Consider the following 6629-nt stretch of genomic DNA (forward strand, 5'->3'; position numbering starts at 1 on the left):
GGCTTGCGCCCATACCAAGCTTCGAACGGCATCTTGCCCTTTAGGGCCTTGGTGCACGCGCGGTTGAGGATGAAGACCACCATGGTCACTACCTCACCCCAGAACCTTGCCGGCATGTTCTTGCCCTTCATCACGGATCGAGCTATGCCGACCACCGTTTGGTTCCACCGCTCCACCATGCCATTCTATTGTGGTGAGTACGGCGCGGTGTGGTGTCGCACTACACCCTGATCCGCACAGTACACAGCAAACTCCACCGAAGTGAATTTGCCACCCCAATCAGTCCGTAATACGCGCAGCTTCTTGCTACTCTCGGCCTCCGTGCGTGCCTTGAACTTCTTGATCGCCGCCACCGCCTCATCCTTGCTCGTCAGGAGTTGCAGCCACATATAGTGACTGCAATCATCCATGATTAGGAGAAAGTACCGCCGACCACCGTTTGTGGCTGGCATGATTTGCCCGCAGAGATCGCCGTGGATGAGCTCAAGAGCGTCCACCGCGTGATACTTGGCCGCCTTTGGGAACTGCAGCCTCCTCTGCTTCTCTACCAAGCAACTGTCACATAGCCCGCCTGCATGCTTGATGTGGGGCTACTCTCGGATTATCTTCTCCAGCCGACCAAGCGCGTCGAAGCTAAGATAGCCGAACCGGGCATGCCACAGCCATGGCTCCTCGGTGTGGCGTGCCTTCAGGCACACCGGCTGCTCCACCTTCAAGTCGAGTAGGTACAACCAGTTTTGGGACCTCTTCACCTTGGCAAGGAGGCGCTGTTCCCGGTCTCTAATCCTAAGGACATCGTCCTTGATCAGTACCTTGCTACCGCGCTCATCCAGCTAGCCAATGCTTATGATGCTTGAACGCAACTGCGGGATATAATATACATCCGTTAGCGCGCGGTGCTCGCAGTTTTGGCACCTAAAGATGATGGAGCTGCGCCCTCGGATGGCCACCCTTGAGCCGTCACCGAACTTCACCGTGCCGATCACGTCGTCGTCGAGCTCGGAGAAGGCTGCCTTGGAGCCCATCATGTGGTTGCTGGCGCTAGAGTTCAGATACCACCACTGCTCCTGCTCGCCGCCCACACGTCCAAGGTGGACTTGAGCGCGTGGTTCGTCAAGGTTGACAGCCTTCAGGACCTTCCCAGGCGCTTCCACCGCCATCACCTCTCCCTTCTCCTCGGCCTCAACGTTGTGCAGTGCATAGAACGTCGCCATCAGGATAGTGGCCTCATCATCATTATCAGCCTACACCAGATGAGCCTTAGCCTTCTTCTCCTGCTTATGATTTGGGCACTCCTTTGTCCAATGGCCCGTCTTCCCGCAGCGCCGGCAGGCGTTGGGGTCGACCTTCTTCTTCTTCTCCGAAGAAGAAGCCTTGCTGCGGCACTTGCCATCGCCACCATGGCTGAAAGAGGCTACCCCAGAGTTCCTCCGGGCAGCCCACTCCTCCTCTGTCAGTAGCAGCTTGCCGCTGTCCTTCGGTGCTGTAGCCTGCTCCATGCGCTCATCCACCGCCCGCAGACGGCCAGTCACATCCTCAATAGTGAGGGTGGACAGGTCCAGCATCGTCTCTATGGAGAGAGCGATCTGGATGTACTTCGCCGGCATGGAGTGGAGGTACTTGGAGACCGCCTCCTCTTCGTTGATGGTGACGCCATGGCTCCTCAGCTTGCTGATGAGCGTCTACAGGTGGAGGGAGAAATCCTCCACCGATTCATCATCCTTAAACTTGAGGTTGCTGTACTCCTGCTTCAGAAGCTGGGCTGTCGTCTTCTTTGCGCGGTTGGAACCGACGCGCATCGCCGCAATGGCCTCACATGCTTCCTTAGCAGAGCTCTTCGCCCCCAACGACTCTCTGTACTCTGCCGGTACAGCAGCGAGGATATCCTCCAATGCTGACATGTCGTCTTCTTCGTTGTCTGTGCCCTTGTCAACAGCATTCCAGAGCCGTCGGGCTCTGAGCTTGACCTTCATGGTCACCGCCCACTCGCCATAGTTGGTTCGATTCAGCGTCGGCCAACTGGTGTCGCTGACCTCCCGCACCGTACGTACAACGACCTTCTGTCGTGGCTGGGCAGCCACAGCAGCTCCGCTGCAGTCGCCCAACTCCAAACCGTCCGTCATTGCCAGCGGTTTGTCTAGCAATGACGCTTGTACGGCTCTGATACCACTTGTTGGCCCACTGGATCTCCGGCACAGGTGAGCAGACCACTCACCAGCTTTGCCGAGCAAGACAATCGTTGTCCGACCACACACTCTGGCTACAGGTAGAAGAAGGGAGGGAGAACAGAGCACACACAGTACAAGCACCAGCGTTGGTCTGAGCTCTGCAGAGGAGATGGCAAAACTGAATTCCCTCTCTTTACTAAGTTGCAATGATAAACTATATATACAACTCTACCCATCTAATCCTAATACAGCTGCTATGCTGCTACAGTGACTAGATGTGGCAGCAGGGCTAACTCTGACGCCTACCCCTGCTATGGCTACAGTGCGGCAGGAGAGCCTTTCGGCGCCTGCCCCTGTTGTGGCTACAGTACCACAGCAGAGAGCCTTTTCGGCGTCGTCTTCCCCTGCCGTGTGTTCACACAGGGATGCAGCAGATTATCTAACAGACTTCACATTCATGGAGTCTGTGGCCCACTCCAAGGATGCACAGGTCAGTGGCGGGCAGCGAGGTAATTGGCCATCTCAGTCCGCTGCCATTCCTGGCCGTGGCGGCAAACTATCCAGTGGAGATGGTGCTGCCCCCGTGAAGCCACGCTGCAACCCTCAGACTGCTGGGTTGGCTTCCAGAGGTCGTCGTGAAGGCAACTCTGGTCGACCTCCTCGGGCCTCATCGTCAAAGCAGCCCCGAGTAGCAGGAGGTGTGGTTCCAGCAAGCAGCGCAACGCCTCGGGCCTCATCGTCAAAGCAACCCCGAGCAGCAGTAGGTGTGGTTCCAGCACGCAGTGCAACGCCTCGGGCCTCATCATCAACGCAACCCCGAGCAGCAGGACGTGGAATTCCAGCAAGCAGTGCAACGCCTCGGGCCACATTGCTCGCAAGTGCATCAGGAAGTGGAGCAAGTGGCAGAGTTCGAACTGCGTTGTTCACAAGTGGCAGTGGTAGTGGCGCAGCTCGGATTCCTGAAGCCAGTGGCAGTGGCACAGCTCGGGCCGGAGGTCATTAATTTTGCCGCAGTTGGTGGAACACATGTACAAGACATGTTCACAAGTGCAAGTGATAGCATTGGTGCAAGCCCTCTATTTGATTTTCCTGAGGATGCAACCGAAGAAATGGATGAAGATATTGAAGGATTTCTTGATGAGGTGAGAATACTATCCCAGAAATTGTAGCTTTGCTTTTTTTTGTACCAATACCAAGAATGTACTGCTGCTTCTTATATACCTGTTGTTGTGCTGACATCAAAGGTTCTCCAACACATTGGTCGTCATGGATATGCTAGCCAAAATGTGCTAGCTATCTGTGACTTTGACATGAGATTCATTTTTGCTGTGGCGGGATGGCCAGGATCCGTACATGATATAAGAGTATTCAATGATGCCATCCTCAAATACAGCGACAAGTTCCCACATCCTCCGTCGGGTACTAATCTGTGACCATCCTCAAATTTTTTCTTTGTGAGTTATAAATTTGCTGTCACTTGCATGAGTGAACCTACTCTGGTTTTGTTGTGGTTGAGTAAGGTAGAAAGTTAGAGTCAGATTGTTTAAATTTCATTGCAGAAGGTTCACAGTAGGGGCTGTGACTGACTGAGTGACTTACTGTGAGTGAGTGATGCCTCTTGAACCCAACACAGTGCCCTGCATTTCAGGTTTCACTAGGAAAATTAATATGCTGATCACTTGCCTCAAGGAATTTCATCCAGGCTAGTTTACACAGACGTTTCTCCCTGTTTAGGTAGTGACATATTCCTTGCCTAGAGTATATGAGTCTCATACTGAATGTACTGATGTTGAGCAGCAGGTGTCATTTTAAGGACTGCTACTATCTTCTTTTTTCTGAAACGAAAGACTGCTACTATCTTCTCTTTTCTGCTTGTTTCCAGAATAGTCAGAACGTGTTCCTAGTTGCCTTGATGCACATAGACTGTTTGAGGTCTACTGGATGCACATAGGGACTGCATGTACATTGTCGAAATTGTGTCCAATTTCTATTGAAGTGAGTTTGAAAATTACTGTTGTTTGTCCGTGTCTTGTCACTTTCAGAGTGAGGGATGCAGAGATAGATGCACAGCAGAGCAGCAGTTCTGTTTTTTTACAACTAGCTGCAAGATTTTCTTGTAGATTTCTTAGTGTATTAATTCCATATGTCTGTGTCTTATTTGAAATGTTCTATTTGTCCAGGTAAATATTATCTTGTTGATTCGGGGTACCTAACCGAGCCGGTTATCTTGCACCATACAAGGGTACGAAGTACCATTTACCGGAGTTTAGACAAGGTCCAAGGCCAGGTAGAAAAAGAGAGGTATTCAATTACTTACATTCATCTCTTCGTAATGTCATGGAGCGCTCATTTGGTGTGTTAAAAATAAAGTGGAGGATCTTGTTGAGCTTACCATCATATTCAATGGTGAAGCAAACCAAAACTATCCTCGCATGCATGGCTCTACATAATTTTATTCGAGAAAGTGCTATGGCCAATGTGGATTTTGAAAGTGCTATGGCCAATGTGGATTTTGATATGTGCGACCGCGATGAAAACTATGTTCCAATGCCAGTGCCATCTTCATCTCAAAGAAGCGAAGCTAATAATTATCTAGGCGACGAAGAAGAGGACATGAATGCTTTCCGTGATAACCTTGCTACGGCTTTGTTTGCTATGAGAGGTTGACTGTGAGATCTTATTTATTAGGTGAAACACGTGTTTTGTATGAATCTTGAGCCCGCTTATGTATGGATTTTAAACATGAATGTTTGTTCGTGCTTCACGTCGGCAGTCCATGTGCTTGTGATTTTTTTTTTGAAAGGAAATGTGCTTGTGATTGAGGGCAGTAGCAGCAGCAGCAGTGCAGCAAGCAGCCTTGTCAAGTAGCAGCAGCATGCGTGCAGAAGTAGCAGCATGCGTGCGTGCGTGCTCCAAATCCAAACGCCTTCAGCTAATATTATCTATAATACTCAATGCATTCCAAATTATAAGACGTTTTGGGTTTTCTAGATTCATGACTTTTGATACGCACTTAGAAATACACTTTGTCTAAATTCATAGTGAAAGCAATGTATCTAGAAAAGTCAAAACGTCTTATAATTTGGAACGAAGGGAGTACATATTACTAGTAGATAGTGAATCCAAACACCTTTAGCTAATAGATAGATAATAATTAGCTAGGTAATATTAGATATGAGCTATTATCCAGCTAACCACTACCAGATAGTGAATCCAAACATGCCCTTAGCTCAACTACTGTATAGTGCAACTGTTTTGGAAGTGATTTTTGAGAAGAGTGACTGTAGGGGGTACGACCCCGGATACCCACGGCAGATCACATGGGCTACGCCCCTAGGGGCGGCCCAGCCCACAAGACAAAGCCTTGCGGGGCACGACTCTGCTCGGCGCCTCCCGCAAGACATCTGGAAGATATCCTGAAGATACTATGAGATCTGTTAGGATATGTTTGATCCCAAGATTCCTGTAATCAGTTATTACTTTCCGGTTATCTCTCAGATCTAACCGACTTGTAACCCTGCTCCCCGGACTATATAAGGCGGGCAGGGACCCCCTCCAAAGACACGCAATATCATACGATAGCTAATACAAACCAACAGACCACAGGATTAGGGTATTACGTCATACTGACGGTCTGAACCTGTCTAACCCGTGTGTCTCTGTTGCCTTCTTGTTCTTGATCTCACGCTCCTCTGCCGATCAATCTACCTTCATGGGATACCCCTCGGAGGACTGCCGACGATATTGTGTCGACAGTTGACGCGCCAGGTAGGGGTCTGCGTGCTGTTTCCTTGTCGAACAAGATGGCTTTTTCTGTAGGCTCTTCGTCCCTCCCGCAGCCCGGCCAGATCTTCACGGTCGAATCGATCTCCTGGATCATCAACGCTGACGGAGTCAGAGAGCTCCTCGAGCGGGCGCAGATCAATTCTGTGCCGATCATCCCCGCACCTGCAACTGTAGATCCGATCCCGGAATCACCTCCGAGGTCGCCTTCATCAGCAACTCGCCGCCCGCTTCCTCGCTACCAAAGGAGGCAGATCAACAACGACGATCTGATCGAATCCATCGATCCGGTCGATCTGAAGCTCGCCGATTGTCTCTCCATCACCGATTCGGCTCTGGACACTTTGGTTCAGCGCCGACCACCCTCCGATCCAAATCTATCGGAGGCTGCTCGGAAAACTCTAGGAGTTGCGGCTCTGCCCTTCGGGCTCACCAACGTCGCCGCCACCTACCAAGACCCCCTGAGCGGCAAATTCACCGACCAGGTGGGATGCGCCCATCCACTCGCCCACCAGATCGCCATCCAGCCTCCGCCAGCCGTCAACATGCTACACTTAGGCTAGTGCTCCGGAGTGTCCCTCCAAACCATCCTGGAGGAAAATCCGGGCTCCGAGTCTCAGGGCTCTACGGAGATTGTCGTCGAAACCTTCCCCGAGCAACTCCTTCTCCCACCCCTCT

General features: G+C 51.1%; 1 long non-coding RNA gene across 1 annotated transcript; it reads left to right on the forward strand.

The window, feature by feature from the left end:
* The first annotated feature begins 2519 nt into the window (after positions 1–2519).
* Positions 2520–4827, forward strand: LOC136485681 (uncharacterized). The gene is made up of 3 exons (XR_010766513.1): positions 2520–3310; positions 3413–3587; positions 4349–4827. It is a non-coding gene; the product is annotated as an uncharacterized lncRNA (long non-coding RNA).
* The last annotated feature ends 1802 nt before the right edge of the window (positions 4828–6629 follow it).

The sequence above is a fragment of the Miscanthus floridulus genome, chromosome 10, assembly GCF_019320115.1.
Source record: "Miscanthus floridulus cultivar M001 chromosome 10, ASM1932011v1, whole genome shotgun sequence".
Lineage (NCBI taxonomy): Eukaryota > Viridiplantae > Streptophyta > Magnoliopsida > Poales > Poaceae > Miscanthus > Miscanthus floridulus.